Source organism: Ambystoma mexicanum, chromosome 4q (assembly GCF_040938575.1).
Source record: "Ambystoma mexicanum isolate Mex_15411 chromosome 4q, UKY_AmexF1_1, whole genome shotgun sequence".
Classification (NCBI taxonomy): Eukaryota; Metazoa; Chordata; class Amphibia; order Caudata; family Ambystomatidae; genus Ambystoma; species Ambystoma mexicanum.
This window is the reverse complement of record NC_090928.1, coordinates 75952752-75978601: the sequence shown is the minus strand read 5'-3', so window position 1 is coordinate 75978601 and position 25850 is coordinate 75952752.

Below are 25850 nucleotides of genomic sequence, written 5' to 3'. Positions count from 1 at the left end.
TTTTATTTTGTATTGGTTAAAACACGTTTTCAACCTTTACAATATATATATAAAGTACATGTACCAATAAAATATCAACCCATGTTTAAAATTCACAGCGCAACAGTTGAAAAGAGTAACATTTGTATTAATATTTACAAAAATTCACATAAAGACCAAAACATCTATGTTATGTTATTACATTTATACCGCGCCAAAGCTGGTAGTCAACCAGGCGCTGAAAGAGACAGGTTGTAATACAGAAGGTGACTGCGGTGAGAGATTATTCATTGTGCATGAATAGAGTGGTTTTCAACTGCTTTCTAAAAGCCAGGTAGTCCTCAGTTTTTCACAACTATGCAGGTAGGGCATTCCAAGCCTGTGCTCCCTGTACATGGAAAGCACACCGTATCCACGGACTCATTTGACACGATGTGCTTCCAGCAGGAAATCTTCAGCTGATCGCAGATTTCTTTTGAGTTGGTAAATGTTCACCCTATCTTTCAAATAGGCTGGAGCATTTAAGAAGATGCATTTATGACATATGCACAGCAATTTAAACTGAATACGTGTTGCAACCGGTAACCAGTGCAGCTTCTTTCTTGCTGCGGACGTCGGTTCAGAGCACTTCATCTGGAATATGATACGAATGGCGGCGTTCTGAATTTTTTGTAGTCCTTATATATCAGTTCTATTTGCGCCTCCCAGCAAGGCATTGCAGTAATCCATGCAAGGAAGCGTTACTGCTCTGACAAGTTTAGTATGGTTCTCTATGGAGACCAGTGGGACCACTTGCCGTAGCACCTTAAGATGATAATTATTACTTTTGGTAATGGCTGCTACATGGGCATTGCTGTCCAAACAAGTACCAAGCGTCTTAACATTGTATACTACCAACACCTGGCTGCCATCAATGCTGCCATCAATTTCAAAGCTAGCATACCTCTGACCCAAGCCATCTCTGGCCTGCCGGGGACCGAACAACATGAGTTTGGTCTTGGCCGCGTTCAGGCAAAGTCAGTTCATTGACATCCAACACTTGATGGTCTGGTATACTGAATCCCGCATCAGTTGGTCCTTCTCGTGATCCCCACTGATCTCCAAGACAAGTTGGAAATCATCAGCGTAGTTGCAGAAAAATAAATCTAGCAACTCCAGATCTTTACACAGAGGGAGATTATAAATTTTAAATAACAGGGGTGAAAGACAAGCCCCCTGTCACACTCCGCACGTGATGATTTCTACTTCAGATGCGCTGTTGCCCCTTTGGACGCGCGAGTGGCGACCCTTAAGGAAAGACCTAAGCCAGCTGATTGCCTCCGTAGAGAGACCCCCAATGGTGGCCATCCGATATATGACTATAATACACATGAATCGCAAAGAATCAATTCATATATATATTTACACAGTTAATCAATGCATTCATTATCAAAGTTACTCTCACTCAACTTCAGATCCTTGATAAATTGAATAACTCTAACTGCTAATGAAGTAGGGCAACCAAACAAGAACTTCAACCACAAAGCTTCACCATCCACTGAACCAAGATTAAAAAACATACAAATGAAAATGTCAAAAATGAAGTGATACCAAATTAGGGCAGTAAATTAACAAGTTCATCACTGTTTCTGGTTATGCTCACTTCCCAGTCATCTTGCTAAAATTTCCCTATTTGGGAACACATTCTATTTATAACACATACAATCAGATTGGCCACTAGGATAAGGAAACAGCTCTAAATTAGATGCTAATTCACCAGGAGCCTGATAACGACCCCTTGGGTAACCCTTAGAAGTGGCTGTAACAGATTCCGCCAAATCATGAGTCAGCGCAAATACCGCTGACCGTATTACAGCCGGTTGAATGACAGCCGCCACAATTGCAGCTGGCAGAATTAGCACTTATACAAGGAAGTGCAATTACCGCCACTTCACAAGTCCTGACACAGCAGAATCAGTGCCAAAATACAGCGCTAATACTGCTGAAAACAAAGCACACTTACCTCCAGCCTCCAGGTGGAGGTAAATGCATACAGGTGCCACAAATAAAGTCACAGGTGAACCCAGTAGACTCAAGAGGGCTACATAAGGAATACACCTTCTCCAAACACAGTTCACAACATCATGCTGTCACTAGACATTGCGGAATGGGACATGCAGCTGCTCGTGCTGTGCCTGGAACTACAGAGGCAGGAAAACGAGTACAGGGCAGAGGGCGCAGAGAGGAGGTGGAGATGCCCGGTAAGGCATGTCCCAGTACATAGATCAGGCCCTCACCCTGGACCCTCACTGACAGTCAGCTGGAAACCCACTACCACCTCAAGAGGAAGACCAAAAGTGCGCTGCTCACTACAATCCAGTGGTCAATAGAGAGCAGAATTATCATCAGGACATCTGTGCCCTCACTGCTAAAGCTAGTGTCCTTCCTGCAATTCCTTGGAACTGGCATCTTGCAGCACTCTGTGGCCATGCTGAACGGCATGGCACAGCCAACATTTTGTGCCGTGCCAATCCAGGTACTAGAGTCCCTCCTGCGGTATGTCTCACACTACATCTCACTGCCCACCACCCAAGCTCAGGTGCACGCTATGAAGACACAGTTCCATACCATTGCAGACATGCCAAATGTCATCACAGCCCTGGACGGTTACCAGACATTTGGTCGAAAAAAATTGGTCGACCAGACAAATGGTCGAACCAATTTGGTCGAAAACCAAATGGTCGAATTTTTTTTTTTATTTTAACCCTTTTTTTCCCCCAACCCCCTTTTTTTCTCTAAAAACCCCTTTTTTTACAAAACGAAAACCAGAAAAATAAATATATAAATAAAAAAAAAAATTCGACCATTTGGTTTTCGACCAAATTGCGTCGACCAAATTGCAGTCGACCAGTTTTTTTTCGACCAATTGACTGGACACCCCCTGGACTATACCCATGTGGCGTTGGTCACCCCCTAGGCCCACAAAACAGTGTACTGCAACAGGAAGCACTAGCACTCACTGAAGGTGCAGATGATCTGTGATCCAAACCTGTACATCACACACTGTTGTGCCTGCTACCCTGGTTCCACTCACAATGCCATGGCCCTACACAATAGTACACTGCCTGGATACATGGAGAGGCACAGAGGACAACGGACGTGGATAGTGGGTGAGAAAAAGTGTCATCACACAATATGTGAATGTGCTGCAATGCATCCAACCACATTGGAGGGGGAGTGCATGGGCACAACTGCAGAATGCATGCCTTGACAAGCCAATGTACAGGTCGTACCTGCCCTCCTCCCGCACCAATGACACCGTACACCCCACAGAACATGTGCATTTTTGATGTACCTGCAAGGATACACTGATTCAAATCAGCAGTAAGGACTACCAACACACGCATGAATACAGGTACCACAATGCAACATGTTAGATCCATAATCAATGTTACAAAAAGTGTGACAAGACATCCCACACCAATGTCCCTGCCAGTACCACAGCCAAGTACCTAGGTACATGCAGCCATCAATGTGGAGCTGCTGCCCCGAGAAGACTAAGGAGGCCAGAGAAAACCTCTATAAGGCCACATGCACGAGAGAAATATACTGGCACAATACAGTCACCATGCCATCTTCACATGAAAACAATAGACCCTTGAAATTACATCTGCTGTAAGAGAACAGGGTGCATGTGCTCACACTACAATGCATGAGGCGATAGATCAACATGCACATGCAGTGAAGGAAACACATGCTTTGCAATTAAGCCCCATATGAATGCACATGATGCCCTTTGCCATGATACCATGAAAGGCACAACCCACACAATACACTGTGACTTATGGCTCTGCCTTTCTTCTTGCAGGTTACTCTGGATACCTGCAGCTGTCTTGGTAATGACACCTGTGCGGGATCCACAGACACCACAGGAATTGGTCTACAATCACGCTCACAGCAGGACCCAGGACTGTATTGAGCATACCAGGGTGTTGCTAGGTCTGGAAAAGACCCAGGGCTACGCTAATGTTGGAACTGTCGGGACAGGGGGCTAGCTACTCTTTTGGTTGTAGCTCCTGAGATTCTATCAGGGGCTACAACCAAAAGACCAGGGGCTATAGCCCCCTTAGCCCCCCCCTAGCAACGCCTCTGGAGCATACCTTTGGCCTCCTGAAGGCTGATTTCTGCTGCCTGAACCGTACAGGAGGTGCAATAATGTATAGCCCAGAAAAAGTGGTGAAAATCATGCTGGTGTGCCATGCTGCACAATATTTGCCCCTAGAGGAATGTCTCTCTAACCCCTGATCTGGACATGCCACCCTGTGAGGATGAGCACACAGTGCCTGTGGCAGAGGCATCTGTACACATTTGCAGAGATGACGTCAGAGCTGGACGAGTGGTTCTCCTGGACCTGATGGACAATTTCTTCTAATGATTTGACATGGCACATACCATGCACCACTGTGTAGACTCACACATCAATGATTAAACACATCGAACCATTGAGGAATGTCCTTGCATTGATTCAGTTGAACAGTTTAAGGTAGTAGTGCACAAACTATCTCCCCCTCCCCCACCCCACAACACCACTCCAACACACTATCCCCCCTCTCCACCCCACAACACAACCCCAACACACTATCCTGCTCCCCACTCCACAACACCACCCCAACACAACACACTTTCCCCCTCCCGCACCCCACAACACGCCCACTGCAGCTAACAAGTAGGACAGAGTCACTTGCATGGCCCCTTCCTCCTCAGGGCTTCCCGAAGTGACTTCAGGCCCAGATTGAGCTCAGAACAGCGCCTTGAGGTGCTTGGCAATGTACCTCCTGTAGGTGTTGCAGAACTCAAGGGAATGTCCGGTGGCCCCTGGATATGTTGCAGAGTCAGTTCCATGCTCTGCTGCATGGCCTCAGAAAAGGCAGTGATGCCCCCTTTCAGCTCCCTCACGTGCTGGTCATACACTGTCAGCCGCAGCAGTTGTAGCAGCCGCCTGTGCCCAGTTGTGCTCCATGCTTGGCACAATCCTGCATGTTGCACCCTCTATGCAGTCCCGGATGGCCTGAAGGTGGGAGGAGTGGGTATTAGCAATTGCCTCTTTAACCTGGTGCATCTTCATAGTGTCAGCCTCTGGAAGATGTTGTGACTAGGTGTGGGCTGGGAAATGGGTTTTAGGCTATGTGGTGAGCTTGGACTGAAACATGGATACCCATACAATGGGGTGTCCATGTCTCCCTATGGTTTCTGGGTCTGCGGACCTTGTTGCATGCTGTCTGCACTGTGGGATTCAACTGCATCCTGTGCCTGTTGGGTGGTTTACTCCAGACTGGCTTCATTATACCTGCCAGCAGCTGTGTCACCAGTCACCGGTTCTGTGGCCAGCTGTTTGTGTGAAGTTGGAGTGGTCATGATCCCTGAGGCATGTGGGGTGGGTGCAGGGCTTGTGCTGGAACCAGCAGGCCTGATTTTGCTGGGGCCTGGTGTGGTATGCTGTGCCTTGTGCTTGTGTGTCACGTCTGCTCGCCCTTCTGGGTTATTGTTGACATTGATGCCCTGGAGGCCCCGGTCGCTGAGGGGCCGTCCCCCTCATCCTCCTCTGCCTCATCTTGAGCTGCCTGAGAGCCTGTAGGGGACAAATGACATGCTGTCAGGGATATGTTCCTTTCACGTGCATTGGCATGCAAGTCACACATGCTATGGATCAGAGTGACACCCACCTATGTGACCAAAAGGGCATGGATGTACATCGGCCATTGCATGTGCCCACGGCAGGGTGGGTCTGTTTGCAGCTGTGCGCCTGTGAACCATGGCCATGTGGCCTTTGGCCCTTGTGCAAACAAGACAGGCTGTCCATGCAGGTGCAGTTGGCTGGGCCCACCAGGCATGCAAGATGCTCTGCAGGGTCATGTATATTGTGGCATCCTCTCATGATCATGTGCGGGCATCCAGGCCCAGCCTTTGCATTAGCAGCGCATGGGACAATTGTATGTGCTCATGCCCACACAGCCCCTCCCATAGCGACACACAACTGGAAAACATTGATTTAGTTGCATCATCCAAGGCACTGTCATGGCTCAATGGGATGCTGCTGTGCAGCCAGCTGCGGTGCTCTGTTGGTTTTGTGTTTGGCTTCCTGCACCGATATAGGTCAGGGAGTATAACACTGACATCCTGCTTGTCTGCCATACCAGCATGGGGCTGCCCGACAGGTCCTAGCACATGCTGGTGTGACAGCTGCACATATCGTGGATACTCACACAACACACTCCTGTTGGCATGGCGAGCACCAGCAGTTGAGTCTGGTGCATTGCATTTCGATAGGCCACTTGCCACTGCTTCACACTCCACACCAGCTCAGGGGTGCACTTGTTGGCCTCCCCCAGACTGTTGTGGAGGGGGGCTGAGGTGGTACCCCATCAGGTCACCCTGACTGCCCGGGCCAGATGGTGGGTCTGTTGGCATGCGTCTCTGTCCATTGGTAAATTGTATGCTAAGAGACATTTTGGTTGTTCATTTGCAATGTGCATAGGGGAGATTATTCACTTCTTGCCTCTTGGCTGCTGGCACCCCCTCTGCTCTGCCAACTCCTTCGATCTCCTCCATATTGAGGATGCTGCTTGCCTTCTCCTCCCACAGTGTGAGTGCAAGGGCTTCTGTGGTGCTGCATCCAAACGTCATGGCCTCCTGCCTGTGTTGGGAGAGGAGGCCCCTCACTCTGACCCTAAGGTAATTCCACCGCTTCCGATAGTATTCAGCATCACGGGGGACCATGACAACCGCCATCACCTTCTAGCTTATTGCTTGCCAGATTGCAGTCTTTCGCTGCCCCAATGTTGTCCTCTGCCTATTAACATATAACTTGTCCCACTGTTCCACCACCTCATTAGTGAGGAATTGCAGCTCCCCCTCACTGAATTTCGACTTCCGGAGCTGGTTTTCAGCCACCTTTTCTCTGGACCTCTTTTGCGACATGATCCGAGTGGCTTTTGGGTCTGGATGGCTGCAGGAATTGGGGGATTCATGGTGGGTTCTGTTTTTCAAGATGGCCACCAACATGCTTCCCATTCCGGCAATGAGGCTATTTCTGCCAGCGCTAATTGTGCCGGCACTATTAGCGCGATTGACCAACGGTAATGGTAATTGTGCTGGGTTTTGGTGGTTTATGGGTGGAGTGCTCTGTTTCAGCACTAATTCCGCCAGACGGAATTAGCGTTACCGTCAAAGTGGTGTGTGCATTCAGAACACGCTGTGATCTGCTGCAAATTACACACAGGATACTGCGGTAACGCCAATTCCACACAGCGAAATTAACGCCAGGATAACGCCAGACTCCTGATGAGGCCCCAAGTCTTATTTGTTCATGTCTCAAATGATTTAAGGACACATACGCATCGAAATTGTCAACCGTGGAACACCAATGTTGACGGTATAACACCTTTTTGACTCCTCCTGGATTATCCTTCAATTCCAATGATGACAGCATGATTTGATAAAATTGTGTCACAGTATTCGCTAAAGGAATTAATCACCATCTTCACTCTATAGTGTGCTAAGTTCTCCAACTCATAATACAAGGTCTTGGGTAAAGGATTCAGAAGCTTAGAATACCATTGCAGGTATCTCGATAACCCTCTAACTTTCATGGAATTCAGTCCAAATTCATAACGGATTGCTATTAAAGGAACTGCGTTGGGAATACCCAACAACCTACGCCAGATAATGCTCTCCAGTTTATGCAATAATTCCAAAACCCAAGTCTAAGATTTCTGTATCATATACAAGTTTTGGGATGACTTTCCATTCATATAACTTGAATAGTGGAATGAGAGAAAGATCACAATATTTACTTCTTATATACTTCTTTTGTAACACCAGAACATCTACTTTATGTCTAAGATGTGAAATAACATGACTCCTACCCGGCTTACTTGTTATGGGGAATCCCACATAGGCAAAATTGTCCACATCCTCCAAAATGTCATTATTCAGACTCCAACGGTATGTGCACCCGTTTTTTACTAGCAATCTTGCAGGATCTTAGTCTTATTAGGACTCATTTTCAAGAAGTTAGCCTTAGCAAAAATGGAAAAGGATGAGATGAACCACTGGAGACCAACCGGGATACAATCAATTAAAATGAAATAATTCGCAAAGGCTAGCCAGATTGTCTCCAGGAACCAATTTTAGGGGACACAAAAGAGGCTGGTTTTAGATATTCATCAACGTCTGAGATGTACAAACTAAAGCCAAAATGCATCCCTGCCTCAGACCAGACCTTGTAATGATTTTTTGAGTCATGAGACCTTCCAGATTTCGCCATACTTGAACATTCTAATGTTCATGAAGCCCCATAATAAGAGGCCATAAACCAACAGGAATACCCCACTTATGTAATTCCGCCCAAAGATGTGACTGGCTAACTAAATCAAAGGCTGCTGTCATGTCTATGGCTGCCAAAGAAATGTGTTCATACATTTTTGACTGTGACAGCCTGCAACAATCTTATTACAAAACCATTCAAACTAGTATTGTGAATTATCAAAAACCAGTGTGGGCTTTTTTAAAATCCTGCCTGCCTCTACAGCCGAGGTTTCAAGGAGTTTCAGAAGAATAGCCGCAAACACCTTGATGTCTGTGTCCATGATGGAGATAGGATGGTCATTATTTGGATCTGAGCGCAATCCCTTTTTAAATATGGGATAATATAAGAGGTACGCCAGGAACAAAATGCACCTTTCATTAATTATGTCTTTAAATACAATTGTTAATATAACTGTTCATGTAAAGGGATCCGACTTAAATAGTCTGTTTGAGATCTCGTTCTGGCCTGGAGCCCTAGGGTTACTTATTCTGCATTTACCCTAATACACCCACTCCTGGTCCACATCAGCTCTTCTGAAACAGATCCCACAGAAAATAAATTGTCACCCCAAAAGTAAACAACTGGATCACAAGCTACAGAGATTCAAAATGGGTAATCCAATCGGCATCTGAGACCGCATTAAACTGCCTGAGCACCCACTTGCGAATTGACCGTTCTCCACAAATCCCTTGTATCAATCGTTTTTAATGATGAAAGCATCACCTAAGCATCCTGCTGCACAATGTGAGCCTGATAACGTTTCAAGCAATTATGTTTTTGTCGCAAGCTTTTGATTACATTATTTTGCTCCTCTTGCGTGCTAATAATTTGACCTTTTTTATGGCTAGTCTCAGCCCTTTTGCCCACTCTGCCATGGCTTCATCAAAAACATTTACGTGTTTACCTGTTCTTTTAACCACTGATAATAAGGACTTAGTTGATTTGAATGACCCATTCAACTGTTGGCATATGAAGCTCTCTTAGCTATCTAAATTAAATGCATGTAGATTGCATTTATAACTAGTGCCCTCCAAGATCGAAACCATTCCACTATTGAATCTATTCACTGCTTTCGCATTTCAAGAAATTCTATCTTTACAAACATTGAGCACCAACTCACTCGGACCAATCTCAGTCCCAAAAGAGGGACACAGATCAAATGTATGCTGCAGCATGGGTTGTAGGTCAAAGAATTGAATGCAAAGTTTCGAATGACAATATTTTTTAAACAAAAGGACCGGAAAATAAAAACAAATGCACTTTTATTTTGGGGAGGGGGTCATCCCCCAAAACCCCCTTTTTGGGCCAAAAACCATTATTTTTACCTATACCAAAATGAAAAAAATAAATACATTAAAAAAAGGCATTCTGTCTTTTTTCCCGGCCCTTTTGACTCGAATCTATTGCATTCAATTCTTTGTAATTCGAAAAAATGACCGGACACCTGCAGCAGGCTATGGTCACTCCAACTAGATGGAATCACCTGCATACTCATGCATTTACTAAACATAAATTGGTCAAGAAAAATGTAGTCGAGTATCGGAGCAGCTGGAGAGTCACCAATGACAGCACCAGTTAATGAGCTTAAAACACACGTGGCAAGACAAGAGGATCATCTTGCACCTTGAGAGATTTTATCCGAACCGGCATCACTGGAGGGTAAAAGGACACAATCGGTATCTATTTGTGGACATGTTGAATTTAAGGGCCTCACCAACAGTATATGCCTGATGGGACAATGGTTCAACCAATTCACTATACAATCAAGCAGGGCATCTAAAAACATACCAAGCTTACTGATTGCCTAATGCCAGTATATGTGAATCACTAACAAGAGCTGTTTCCTGCCCAGTGAGATCATAGACAATTCAAGCGCTAAAGCACCCTGTTAGATAAAGTGCTCAGTAATACCCAAAATTCCCACACATGATTTTAGCATTGTCATAAGCCTCCCAGCCGGTCGACCTGCATTCCCTTTAGTGGCAGACTGAAAACAGGTGAAATAGTAATCCAATACAGGACGATTCAACAGCCAGGATTCCTGGACACAGATCAAATCAAAACTCTTTAGCAGAATTCCCAAGTCACGGTTAGTAAAAAGCTGCATATGGCCTCGAGAGTTCCAAGAAACTAATGCTACAAATCCACTATACTAAAGATTAGCCCTGTTCCAACAATCATCCTTTACATTAGATAGGGCTCCGGCTAACCAAGACCAATCCTGACAAACTTTCTGCGCTTCTTTAGGGTCGCATCCAATATTAAGATCCTAGCATCCACTGGTCCCTTTCCCAATCAAGATCACAATTTCCTTTCCGTATTCCAAGGGTGGAAGACTCCGCGACATTTCATTACCCTGATGGTAAAAAGGTTTAGAAATAGCTATATCAAACCCAAATTGTCTCAATGGAAAAGATTTGCAGAGTATGGCATCCAATACAATTTTGTATCCTATGTCCAGTGTAACCAAATTTGTCTGCACTGAATTAGTAAACTCCACCTTTCAATATCCTTACTTGATATTGCTCAGAGATTTGGCACTTCAGCAAATAGGGACGGAATGTTCGATCAATTCAGAAGGAGGTTCCCATCCATTTGAAAACACATTCAACTAAAAGCCTATTAGACCTTAGGAATTTGGTGGTGTCCAGTCTCCCGGCTTTAGGATATGTAGCACTACAACCAACTGTATCATAATAGTCCACCAACAGTCTCTTCTCCTTGTATTGGGTGCCCCCAGACCCGCTCAAGACACTGAAGGTTGCTGGTTTCAAGAGGACCAATTGTGCAGTAGACACAATTAGTGCCCTCCCCTCACAAGAGGGTGAAGACACTGTAGGTAAAGGTACTCTTTTAACCTCCAAGAGATTCACCACCGGAGGACTCATCTCAAGACCAAATCTTGAATTAAGTGAATTGTTGGGTAAAACAGGGATGTGTAACAGCACCTCTGTTATACAATGTATTTGTATCAGATATATCTGTCTCCTTTGCATTGGTTCACAATTGTCCTCCCAAACTTGGCTTATGTCGACGATTTAGTAATCATTGACCACACGTTTGGTGGTATACAGAGGTCGGCAGAAGCACTGTGGGCCTATGTAGATACCAATGGTCTGATTATTAATCGGGACAACACCTTGTTGATGCTATTTGCTGGCAAAAAGATTGCCAGATTACATCTTTATGTTTGGGCCACTTGGAGTAGAATTTGACTCTTGTGGAAGTTATAACACCTGTATTCAGTTGCACATGAGGAAGGCAGCGCAGCTGACTGCTTTAATCTGCCAATTCACTAAAAAACTAAGTGGGCATTCACTGTAGGGCCCGTGAACTCTATATGCAGTGCTTGGTATCTACTGTGATATTTGGACTTGAATTTCTGATTACGATTGAGCTGAAATGGCTACAAATGATTCAGGGAAGGTTTTGGAGTAAGCTATTGGGGCTTCCCACTTGTGTGTCCATGGCAACAATTAGGTGTGAATTGGGCATCCTTTGATTGAAATCATTGTTGCTAAAGAAAAGAGCACAATTACATGTTAAGATGCTTAATTCACCTCCCAGCATTGAGGGTCAGGCCCCGACTCATGTCCCCCAGCACCCCCATCAACCCAGCATTGCCGGGCACCTGCCAGCAGGCCCCGACTCATGTCCCCCAGCACCCCCACCCACCCAGCATTGAGGTTCAGGCCCAGACTCATGTCCCCCAGCACTCCCATCCACCCGCATTGCCGGGCACATGCCAGCAGTCCCCGACTCAGGTCCCCCAGCACCCCCACCCACCCAGCATTGAGGGTCAGGCCCCGACTCATGTCTCCCAGCACCCCCACCCACCCAGCATTGAGGGTCAGGGCCCGACTCATGTCCCCCAGCACTCCCACCCACTCAGCATTGAGGGTCAGGGCCCGACTCATGTCCCCCAGCACCCCCATCCACCCAGCATTGAGGGTCAGGCCCTGACTCATGTCCCCCAACACCCCACCCACCCAGCATTGCCGGGCACCTGCCAGCAGGCCCCGACTCATACACCCAGCACCCCCATCCACCCAGCATTGCCGGGCACCTGCCAGCAGGCCCCAACTCAGGTCCCCACCCAACATGTCATAAAGATGCACATTCATGGGCCTCATGTCCAACAAAATCTCGCTGCACGCCACCCCAGTCTTCAGACACAACCAAGTTTCCCATCACCCCCACACTGAAAGGCCTATTACTTGTCACTAACCAAAAGTCAAATATGCACATCAACACATCTCCGTCACACACACACACTGGGTGCGAGTGATTGTGTAAACCCACATTGTGACATGCAGTAAACCAAAGAGCAAATACCACACATGGAAGTAAGAAATCAAAATGTATTGTGCACAAAAATATCAAAAAAGTTTCAAAGCATGTAAAGAATCAGAAACAAGAAAAAAAGGCATGTCCTAAAAAAAAAATAATAATGATGACACAATCCAAATGAATCGAAAATAAAGTTTGTCAAAAATCCTTGTCCAACAAAGGAAATCAAAATTCAAAAATCCATTGATCCATGGTGAGGGTAAAATATGTTTTTAAAAAAATCCACTGTCCAACTATGTACAAATATTGCAACAAAGGTCAATGAGCCCAACAAATGAAATGAAACCTATATAAAAAACCCCACCTAATTTACAACTATATACAAAAACGTGGGGCATTGTCCAAGCGTCCCAAAAGAAAAAAAAAGAGAAAGGAAACCTATCACTAACTAACTACATACAATGGCGGCGGGCAAGTCCTGTGGCTCACTCTGTAATGTTGTGGGCCAGGGCATCATCGAATTCCATGTCTATCTCCTGGAGGCGGGCCTCTGCCCTGGCCCAGAGGTCTCGCAGGGATGCATCCATGGCCTGTTCCAAATCCCTGCGAGTTGCCTCGAGGCACTCGGCCCGCCTCAACGCCCGACGCATGGAGAACTCCGCCCTGACCATGGTGAGCCGCGCCTCTTCCGCCCGCCGCCGTTCTGCATATATCCGCTGGCCCAACCGCAGCCACACGGAAGACACTCCCATTCCAGGGTCCTCCTGCCCTCTGGCCGATGCCTGCCCCTCTGATGTTGATGGCCCGAGCCATCATTGCTCCCACCTAGAGCCTGCTGCTGCTGCTGTCCGATGATGCCTGCACATCCTCCATCTGCTGGTCTCCAGTTGTTGGTGTGTTGGGGTGTCCACCCCTGCTGGACCGCCGACTCCCGACTGTGGCAGGGATGGGATCTCCACCAAGCTGGCTGTGTTGCTCAGGCCAGGTCTACAGGGGGCCCTGGTGGAATCTGGGCGGGAAGACGGCAGGGAGAACGACTGGCGCATAGTCTCCACAGAGGAGGAGAGGTCTGCCAGAGTGCGTGACACATGTAGGAACCCACCGACCATGGCCCCTCCCAACTGTGCCAAGTTGCCACGCAGCTCTTCATGATGGCGTACGTGCTCCACCCAGGAAGCACGCACGTCATCACGAATAACATGCGTGCGCAACGTGACACCAATCAGGATGGAGCCCATACGGTCATGGGACTCCTCGTCCGCAGGTAGTGGAGAGGCAGATGATGTGGGCCTCCCCTCTACCTGCAGATGGGCCTGGGACGGGGCATCCCTGCTGGTGCATGGTGGTGCAGTCACAGGGTCAGGGACAGCGACATGCACAGGCTACTCCGCGGTGACCTGTACTGCCTCCAGACCCTGGCTCTGGACTGCACCACTCGCACCAGTGGTACTACCCCCACCAGGCCCCATGTGCGGCTCAGTAGCGGGCTCCTCCTCCTCTGTGGAGACCACCAACCTGGATGTCTCCGCACCGTCTTCCGCCATTGCAAGCCCCTGTGGGGTTTCACCCGGCCCTTCCGCTACAGCCGTAGTGGCAGACGCGGCACCAGTCCCCTCTCTCCCGGATAATGGCAATTCCTGGGAGGGTGGCTGGGCCTTGTGTCGCCGCCCGGTGGAGGCATCCCCGTCGTTTAGCTCCACAGCGCCGTCTCCGCCCTCTTCTTCACTCGATGCTGCGTGGAGGGAGACATAGAACACAAGCATCAGGGTACCGTACAATAGTCCCCTAGACAGGAAGCAATAACATATGAGTGGCACTGTCAAACGTCAATTCCATCCTGTCCCTCAACAACACATGGGTCAATGCACGGAACACACATGCAGAAACAGGCACGGCGCATGCAATCAACAATCAACATCAGCATCCATGTACAAGGGCCTCTGTTAACAAAAATGTTGCCTTAAAACTCACATGCATCATGGCTCATACTGATGCCATTCACACACATCACCGGAGGGTCATGCATCATGGCTCCTACACCACAGACACAGTGGATACAACGGTGACCGCACTGCATGAGTGAATCTACACATCGTCACAGACATGTGTCATGCATCCATGGCGTTTCAAAGTCACACACACACTTCTCAGACACACAGACATGCACACCATACATGTACATGAGAGCAGCACCCATCCCTCACCCCCACCCATGTCCAAGAACAGGGACTGGCATGCATTCATGTGTGCATTCCGCATGCATCTCCCCAAGTCTCATTGGAACACATGCACCATCCATGTGGTTCATGCATTACTGGTCTCACATGCATTAGCATGATGTCCCGGCGCACACACATCCATACATGGCCTATGTTACACATACAGGCAAGTAGCTGACTACCAGCACACTGCAACATGCCCTGTTTCACACAGCAATACATGGCCACTTACTGCTCGACTCCGGACGGGTCTTCCTCCGAAGATCTGGGCGTGAGCGCTGGGCTTATGCGTTCCAGGACCCTCATCTGGATGTTGCTCAGGTGGACCCGGCACCCCTCTCCATCCTCTGCATTCACGAGGCGCCGGGCCTTGTTGAGGGTCCTGGACCTGAAGTCCTCCCAGAGCTTCCGGACGTGCTTGATGTTGCGGGTTGCCACCCCCTCCTCGTTGATGGCAACCACAATGTCCTCCCAGATCCTCTCCCTTGTTGGCGCGCGATGGTGTGAAGAGGGCATCATAATGCCCCAGGACATGCTCCACCAGGACACCAACTTCCTTCTCACTGAAGCTGGTGGCCCTCTGCCTCTCTGGCTGGGGGTCGCCAGTGGTCTCGGATGGTGTTTGTCGCGACTTGGCGACCCCCGAGGCAGGCGTGGGTGGGCAACTGGGTCCTGGGGCTGGGCTGTGGAGTGATGGTATCCCCGTCGGGAGTCTTCTGTTCCAGCAGGGGTGGACACAGCAACTGGACCCCTGCAGATGGCTGACGTGTAGGCACCAAATAGCAGGGCACGTGGGCAGCAGGCAGGCAGCAGCAGATGGCAGTTGGGAGCGTGCTCGGGGCTCTTGGGGGCAGGAAAATGGCCTTTTGGGCAGGAGTGTGGTCTTCAGTGTGTTTTCGCGTGGCCAGTTTGATACGGAGTGATTTGGCATGTGAAAAAACTGCACGTCAGTGTGTAATTCGAGGAAAGGCCCTTAGCGGGTAAGCACGTCTGTGACGTAGCGTGTACGGGCGTTTTTCTCTCAACACGGGTGCATAGTGGATAATCACGTGAAAAAAACACACGTCTGTGTGTGAATGCGTTTAATTCGAGGAAAGGGCCTAAGCGCATAAGTGACATGATGCACGCGGGCGTTTCCCTGAGCACGGGTTAAAGGTGAGCGGGGCCAGCAGTTCGCTGTACGTGCCTTTTGTGGAGACCAACGTGTGTGTTGCTACTTCGTGTTTTTTCGCGCGCCATCACAACTTCACAGCGGATCAAGGACGTATCTCTTATTTTGGCGGGGGTATTGGCTATCTGTGTTTTTCATCATTGTGCTAGTCTGACGGTGAGTCGTGCATGCTATTTTACCCACTGCGGGTGCCCCTGTGTATTGCATACCCATTTTCGAGGTCATAGTAGCATGCGTGTCCCACGCGTACGCATTTTTCGTGTTTCTGGGTGCCACCGCATACTGTGGGAGGTGAATTCCACGCACATAGGCTGCAGGGGTTGCGTGCATGGTTTTACTGCAGTTTTGGGGTGCCTGAGCGTTGCGTGACCCGTCACTTCACCACCGGCGTCGCATACAGCCTTGCAGGTGCAGGGGTGCTGTTAACATCTTGCATCCCGCATCCTTCACTCCAATTGCCCAGGACAATTGTTGTGTACACCTCCCATTGGCACTTCTCCATCTGTGCCGGCACTACTCCATCTGTGCCATGGTTGGGAGGCCACCAAAGGTGAGGGGCGCCTCAGCTGGGCGTACTCCTCGTGGCGGGCATGGTCAGGGACGTGGCTGGAGTGACCAGGGAGTAGGGGGACTCCAGGGTGTCCAGGGTGGCCGCAGAGGGGGAAGAGGCAGGGGTGCGCAACTTGTGCACAATGTTGTGCCATGTGTCGGTGCAGTCATGCCACCACCCCCTGTGGTTCCGGGAGATGCAGCTTCTGCATCTGGCACTGGCACCCATGTGAACCGGCAGTTTGTTTCATCGACTGCCACGGGCCCAAGGGTAGTGGTAGCTGCAGGTGCAGCTGTGGACACCACCACCCAGGCTCAGGGTCTGCCAGCGCAGGCTGCATTGGCACCTGAAGAGTCCTTGGAAGATTTCCAACAGGGCAGGAGGCAAACCGTAGGTGCACGCAGGGCTGCCCTGAGTGAGACACGTGTCCCTGGGGCAGTAATGTCATCTGCTGCCCCGACCATCCGGGTGTTGGCAAGTGCAGGGGCAGATGCAGCCAACAACACCCCGGTTGTGAGTCTGCCAACCAGGACAGTCGCGGTCAATGACCCTGCCACAGCGGATGTTGCTGCGCAGGGTCCATTAGAGGGCACCCAGCTGCCATTGACGCAAGTCAGGCCTTTGGTCGTCCCTTGGTTCAATCCACCGGTGCCACTGGCCATAATGATCAGGGAGCCATTTGCCAGCCATGGTCTGCACCACAATCCAAGAGGAGGAAGGTTGCACCTGCAGCACAGGATGGGACCCCACACACAGCCACGACCTCCTGCATGTCGAGGAAGAAGCCTTTCTGCAACCAGGAACTGGACTTCCTTGTGGACTACGTGCGGGACCACAGCTGTGACATGCTAGTGGGGCTTAATTGTCAGACTACGGCTGCCCACCGTGATACCTACTGGAAGCAAGTTGCAGAACATGTGAGTGCATTCGACCATGAGGTGCGCCTGGTGCAAGAGTGCAAAAAGCGTTGGAATGACCTCAAACGCAGCGCTAAGGCTAAGCATGCCTCAAATTACAACTTGACTCTGGTGACTGGCAGTGGGCCTGCACCTGAGGAGGAAGACCTCACTCTGCACGAGTCACTCGTTGCGGAGTTCATACCACCTGAATCGGTCGAAGGAGTGGGAGAGATGCCGGACTTTGATGCTCAGCCCAGTGAGTGTTGCTGCGTGTTTGTTGACGACATGTGTGTTTTACTTGTGTGATGTGTTGTGCATGACTGCCACTACATGTCATGTGTACATGGTCCTGATGTGCAAGTAATGCAATGCTTCACTGATGCATAGCTTCTCGGCAGGATGGTAGACATGTAGAGCAGACGGGGACTGTCTGCATCACCACTATTGCACCCTACTCACATGCTGGTCACCAGGATGCCCCCCCATTCCATGTTCCAGCTCACTGGCCCTTCTGCATGTAGCCTGGGGGGGACCTTCCTCTGAGCCCTGGGACGATGTCATAGCAGGACTGATGTGCATGTGTCCTCTGCGTGCATGCGGGTACTCCACATAGGCATGCTCCCTTGCCCCTCCACCCCCCCTCTGAACCCCAATTTCACCTTTGCACTGGTCTGCATCAATTCTGCCGTTAAGTACTTGCCTGTTCATGCGTCCTGTCTACATGCTAACTTCCACCAGCCAACCTGCCAGACATATACTGTGTGGTACTTCCTTTGTACTTAATGCAGGGTGTCTCACTTGGACTGTGCAGATGTCAGATGCTCCGCAGGGACATGAGTGGCCATTCATGCTCCATGTGCATTCCATGCATGCCCATATGTGTCTTTGACTGGATGATCATTGTAGTACGTGTCCAGGGTGACCTACATTACATGGCATTTCATCAGCCTTCCCATGGCCACTGTGGCTCAGTCCTGCGTCACACACATGTTTAGGGTGTGACAGTCTGTGTGGGTCACAGGCCTCAGCCTGTTTCATGCCCAATGACTTTGTCCAACTGGTGTAGTGTCTTCTTCACACGTGGGTGTACTCCGGAGGTTTCATCATGTGTCCTGCTTACTGTCCCATCATCATCTGCTGTGTTGCCACTTGACTCACATGATGCAATTGATGCTAGACAACACTGTCTGTCAATACACAGGTCTATGGTCATCCTTTTGATACCATGCAAGGCATGCCTGCATTTGCACTTGGGGAGGGCTGGTTTGCTTGTAGCCATGCTACCCATTGCATGCACATTGCACGTGATTCCTGAAGTTGACCTTGCACTGCCTTCACATTTTCTGATACACATCATGAAGTACTTGTACATTTAGATAGTGAGTAACATACAAATTTGCTGCACTGCATCAACCCACTTCTGAGCGATATAACACCATTCTACATGCCTAATCACAGAAGCAATGTCAAGTTGACCCAGCATGCATGGCAGGTTCTCTTTTGTGTGTGACATGTCTGCTTGATGTGTTTGGTGTCTGTGTGATGTCTATGTGTGTGTGTGTTGTGTGCTTCTAACATGTGTACTGACCTTTTTTCTCTCTACTTTTGAGATGATGATGCAATGGAGCCAGAGGATGGTGTTGTCATGCCAGGCACAGGGTTGTTATCACTACAGCAACCTGGCACAAGTGGGGGTCGTGGGGTGGTAGGCCACGAAAACCCACATGTGCTACAGTCCATCTTGTCTTTGCCTGGCAATGAGTCCAGCCCTGATGACCACTCTGACGTCCATGTCGAGTTGGATGTGCATCAGGTCCATATGTCAGGGGTGAGTGATTCTGATGTGGGCACTCCTCTGTCCGCGACACCTGCACTGAGGGTTCAGACAGCGTTGGAAACTCCGCCTGTGGTGGATCGGGACGTAGGGTTACCCACCACACCAGTCACTGATGTGCCTGGGCCATCACGTCGACGGGGGCATGTAGTCGTGCAGCCGTGGGTGGTGCCAACACAACAAGGACACCCGGTCCTTGGGTCCCAAAGGTGTCAAGCCCAGCAACGCAGTGGCCGCGCGCTACCGCGGTATACTGAGTGGGAGCAAGACATGACTGCCAATGCTGAACGCCAGGGGACAGCAATGGAGAACATCGCTGTGAGAATGGAGCATGTGGCCCAATCCGTGCTCCCCCCTGCTAGGCAGGTGCTTCTCCAGCAGCGGGCAGCACGGTCCATGGCCCGCTCGCTCAGGCTGGGCATGGCAGCCTCAGACAGGGCACGCCAGGCTGAAATGTTGTCTCTGCATCAAGCAATTGCTGCTCACGCAGCGGCACACATGGATGCCCTGAGGGCTGAGTATGAGTCGCTCAGATCCACTCTGGGTGTCCTTTTGATGTACCAGAGGGCGCGGTCAGAGGAGAGGTTTGAGCAGCTTGAGCATACCATCTCGGCTGAGCTACATGCTTGCCAGGAGGTGCATCAGTTTTCCAGCCATGCCTTGCAGAAGGAACTCTGTCTTACACGTGTTACCTTGCAAGAGGAAGCACGTGTATCACGGGAGGTTCTGCATGCAGACCTACGTGTCATCGCCACACAGGACCACGCTCACCCGTCCGGCAGACTTGCTGCCAACGAGGGGCAAGCTGCGGCTAGGCGTGGTCAGGCTCCTGTGCCACGTCCCCCTTTCCAGGAAGAGCCAGACTCGGACAACGAGGTATCTCCCACATAGGTCGGGCTGTGCAGGCGTTGAGCCCATGGAGTTTTTTTTCCCTCAACATCCACGCATGTGGGTGTTGAGCAGCACCCCATACCTCCCCCCTCCTGAATGCCCCCCCCAGGTCGTATGTGGCCATTTTTGATTTTTCTTTTAGTTTAGTTAGTTAACTTTCAGTTTGATAGTTAGTTTAATTAGGTAATGTAGGTTTTTCATAGTTAGATAATTAGTTAATATAGTTTAAAATTGCTTGTCTATTGTGCTTTCATGTGATGGTGTGATGCTTTGTGGCTTTTGAAAGCATCCACTGTCTGTTCCAGGTGGTCCCTTCAGTCAGCTTGGGGTCCTGACTCACATATGCCACTCCTGCTTCCCTTATCCATGGGCTTGCAAGGATGGTTTGGTGTTACAGCCTGTTACACAAGGGCTTTGGACTATCATATCTGTGGCATGTCTGCTGCTGTACTACTTGTATTGACACCCCTAGTGGGGATGATAGGGGTGATATTAACCACAGTTCTTCCTTTGCTAGATGGGTGGTTTCATGATTCATGTGTGCATTAATTGCTACACATTGTGTGGTATGTTTCTTATCTTTGCTGTACATGTGCTTAATGCAATTCATGCTGTAGACAGTGGCTAACACACTTTGCCTGTGAAAGTCGCACTGATGGAGTGATTTCTGATGTATATCTCTGACATGGTCCAGTCATGACATGCGTGAGGAGACACACACAGGGAAATCTCATGCATTAATCATGTGTTTTCTGCCCTTTCTGCAGGGGGATGAGCCTCCAGACCACCTTTCCCAGCAGACATGGGCCATTGGACGTCTTGAAGATGGCCACATTTGGTGGTGCAGACATGCGCATGTGTGCGCAGGCAGAGCCACAGGGATTGCGCTCATACATCCTACAGAAGCTGATGTGTTTCAAGGAACTCCAGGCAAGGTGAGCAGCACAAGGGGGCCACACCGTAGCCAACCGTCCACTGGGCCAGTTGCACATGCATTCTAAGTAGCACCACTGACGGTGAGCTTGGACAGATATTGGTGTTGAAGCGCACAGTACAGCTAAGATGCGTTGGTGGACTAATGGCTAGTTGATGGGAAAGTTGTCAGGGGCACATGCAGGGGCAGTGGCACATATCCTCCGGTCCACCATGGTCCATTGAGGCAGTTGTATTAGCCATGTAGTGTTCTAAGACAGGGAAAGAAGCAGCTCACAGGGACAGACAGCTAGGGACAGACTTGTGTGCAGTGCATTTCATTTTCAGGTTGAAATTGCCACATGCACTACCTACTTTATTTAGGTTATGCTGGAAAACGACCTGTACTGAAGTCGTACCTTGCTAAATGTATGTGGCTGAGTACCCAGGGAACATTGGATGTTGTGTGAATCTTGACGCATTGGTCTTCCATTTGCCACGCACCCACCGATGCCTGACTTACTGCATTGACTGTGTATGAACCATCACGGGGGGAATCTTACGTATGGGTACGAAGCACCACACCAGATAGTTTGTTTGTACAGTATTTTGTTACTTTGGGGCATGCATGGTGGTGTGTGTGTTTTATGGGCACGCACAGATTAGTGACTCTAGATCTCTTTGCAGCATTGAACTGCTCATATTACCGGACCTGAGAGTGCGCAGGCAGGAGGCCAGCACTCACCCCAGAGATAAGTTTCTCTTTGACTTCAATTTGAGTAATTTGGTACTATGTGCATGATTTACACGTTTGGTCTGATTGTGTATGTGTTAATGTGATTCTTATGTTTTTGTACATTCCCTACTTTCCCTTGTCAATCCTACTCCCCTCTCCTGCCCCTCATTCCGGTTATCCAGTATACCAATGCCTGTCCCGTCTGCATATCCCTGACCCTCCTTCCCCACCAGGGTCTCAGAGGCCTGTGTGAGTTTGACCTTGCAGGCACCCAGACCACGGTGGGGGTGGTTGGTTTGTGCCACTCCTGCACCTGTACACGGGAGCTGTGACAGTACACATCAGTTTGTGGTGCATCATTCTATATTATGTACCACACATGGTACACATCCTGTTGTGACATTGTTTTACTGTGGTACCTTGGTTGTTCCATCATTGTGCTAGTACTTGGCCTTTGTGATGTACTGCTACTTCTAGTCATCTACTGGAGGCTCTCTGGTTTGTTTTGCTGCCTGCAGGCTTTTTGCTTGGCTTCTGTGTTTGCCTGCTTTGCGTTCTCTTTGATTTTGTGTTTTTGCAAGTCAAGGTGGCCTCTGAGGGTGCGGTATACTTTTTAAACGCAAGGTGGAAGATGGAGACAAAGGGGAAGGGTGCTCCTATGGCCAGGTGAACTTCAAGGATGAAGGCTACATACCCCATGCGCAGTAGTTCAGTGGGTCATGGTGATATGTGAGGGAGGGGGGTATTTTGTTGTTGGACAGTTGCCTTGCCCCACAGTGTGATGGGCACCCTGACATTGTAATTGTGGTATCCTATGTACATGATGTATTCTTCTGATCAATGGCTGTTCATGTGTTGTGTTTACCTTTCAGGTGCGAGGGTATAGTCGTGGTTTGACATGCTGGGGTGTACACATGGGCAATGTTCACATGTGATGAGGACACTGATGGTCACTTGATTGCACATGCATGTATTGAGTGCATGTCCCTACTGACACACACACTCACATTATGATCCACAAAATGTGCGACCACCCTTCCATGTCCACCTGTGCACTCAGTTTGCCTTCTGGGGCCCACTGTGTCCCTGCAGCACATGATCTATGACCATTTGTGGATGCTGTACATGCATGATTTTTTTAAAATTTAGTTTGTCGTTTTCATGTGATGCTCAGGGTGTGCGTCACACACAATGGCTGGTCACTGTGCTGTGTGCTGAGCAGTGTGTTGCAGGAGATGGACACAGCACACATATTATGCAGTGTTGATTTTGCCATGCACAATTTGCATGTGTATAGGCATTCATTGTTATGTTCAAGCTACAACTGTTGTTATGCATTTGGGTATGACTTGCTTTGTGTGGGAGGTTGTTGGTCAGTAATTTCATCTTATTCCATGTCAGGCATCATTGTCTGTTGCCACTTTGCATTTTTCACATGTCAATGTGTACATTATTGTTACTGTGTTGGTGTTTTGCTATTGCTTGCCATGTCATGTTGTGGTTTTGGTGGCTTTGTGTGACATACCAGTGATTGTCATGGCCTGTTTTGCAGGTCTGTGTGATACACACCTTGCATGTGTACCTTTTGGTCACACAGGATTGGTTAGGTTTGAGTAGCTAGGGATGCACACAATGTGGCACTTCCATGGCAACATTCTCAGGGTGGTAAGGTTGTGACAGTTGACTGTCTCTTTGTCATCATCGATTGTCACCTGGTATGTGCCAGTCCTGTGTGCACTCCGCGGGGGTGGGAGTTTAGGTGAAAAATGTGGCCACAAGCTGGGTCCGGGCTGCCTCGCCACGTGCCCTATCCCCTCCCATGGGCAGCGCCTGTGCCTGTGGTTGGGGATGTGGGGGCACCACCATGTCCACCGGTACGCCCTGCCGTGTTGCAACATTCTGCAGGACACATGCTGCCACAATGATCCTGCACACTACTGGGGGTGCATAGAGTAGCTGCCCGCCATAGCGGTCAAGGGAGTGGAAGCCTGACTTCAGCACTCCGAATGTGCGCTCCACTATGGCCCTGGTTGCAACATGGGCAGCGTTGTATCTTACCTGGGGTGGTGTGGTGGGGTTCTGGATTGGCGTCATCATGTGGTTGCTCAGAGGGTAGGCACTATCCCCTGGAGAGGTGATAATGGTTGTGATTATTGGGGTTTGTGTATTTGTCTGTGTGTGACATGCATGCATGTGCACGGGCATTTGTGCTCACCTAGGAGCCATGTGTCGCCATGCTGCCCAGCTTCCAGGGCCCGGCTCAGGGTGGACATTCTGTATATGAAACTGTCATGGGTGGAGCCAGGGTAGTTTGCATAGACAGAGGTGATGATTCCCTTGGCATTGCATACCACCTGCACGTTGATGGAATGTCAGTGCTTGCGGATTTGGTAGGTGTGCTCAGTGGCCCTAGGTAGACGTAGGGCCACATGGGTGCAATCTATGGCACCGAGCACTTTGGGGAAGTGTGCCAACCTGTAAAAGTCCTGGACAACGGCCTGCCTTTCTGCGGGTGTTCTGGGCATGTATATGTGCCTGCGGACTGAGGGGCGTGCAGTCATGATTTCCAACACCTGGTGTAGGCAGCGTGACTGCGTGGCCTGTGAGACCCCCACCCCCACTATGGCAGTAGTCCGCTGAAATGACCCAGTGGCCAAAAAATGCAGGACATTGAGCACCTTCTCCAAGGGGCTCAATGCTTGGGAGCAGAGGTTGGGGGATTTAAGGTCATCTTCCCACTCCCTGACCAGGTCTAGGATGATATGAGGTAGAAACCTATACCTGCCGTAGACCTGGTCGTCAGGCATCCCAAAAAGGCTAGTCCGGCGGAAAAAATGCAGGCCCTGGCTATTCTCCTCCTCCTGCGGTGTCCCACGATCAGTGCTGCGACAAATGGGGCATTCATCGTAGCGGTATGTACGTGTTTGTTGTTTGTGCTTTTTTATACTTACGCCTGCCTTCCTGTGGCGGATGTGTTGACACCTGTGCGTGTCTTTTAGCGTGCGCTTGTTTCCGTATTCAAATCCATGAATACGAGTTGTTCCCGTGCGTGTGGGCGTTCCGTGTATTTGCCTGCAGTATTTCCCCAGTTACGCCTTCTTTTTCACGCGTTGTTCCCCATTCCGTGCATTACGCCCTGTGTCCCGCCCCCTTTTTGGTACGTGCGTTGTGCGCAGTCCCTGTGCGCGTTGCGCTTGGCGTTCGGGTTGTTGCAATGACGTGTGCGCCCGTGTGCGCCACGCACGGATTTGGCGCACAACCAGTGGAAAACACGCGCAACGCCTTCCTTGAATCGCACGCGTGCACGTGCGCTTGCTTTCTCACGCTTGCGCCACCTTGCGCCAGCTTGCGCCACTTTTTTCAGCGCACATTTGTTCCATGAATCGGCCCCTAAGTGGCAATCCATCTTTTTTTGAAAAGACAAAATAGTTGCATATGAAGATAACATTTTAGAAATGTTTTGCAGCAGCAGAGTGCACCCATTGTTGGCAAATGAGTCAAACGGTTTACAAACGTCTGAAAAAACATTGGCATGTTTTACAATTAGATGAACATCTAAAGGAACTTTGGGGTAAAACCAAAAGTTTTCTTTATTATAAAAGGGCAGATATCTTCCCATCACAATAAAAGCTACCATTAATTGGTTAGCAGTCGAAAAACCATGTGTTCTATTAACACAGTACGTGTAGCCTTTGTGAATTTGCACTTACTAGAATAAATAACAATTTTTCAGTAACAGCCAAATTAAACAAATCTTAAATTGTAAAATGATGTTCATTTTGTACATCGTAGTGTGTAAATGCAACAAATATGTGCAGCCAGCATTAAGCGCCAGCTGCGTGTAAGGATGTATGAACATGTAATGTAAGTTGTCTTCTATGCTACCCATCTGCCACTATTGGTAACCTTGCTGCAGTTGGCTCTGTAAGAAAAAAGGCGTGTAAGGATGTATGAACATGTAATGTAAGTTGTCTTCTATGATACCCATCTGCCACTATTGGTAACCTTGCTGCAGTTGGCTC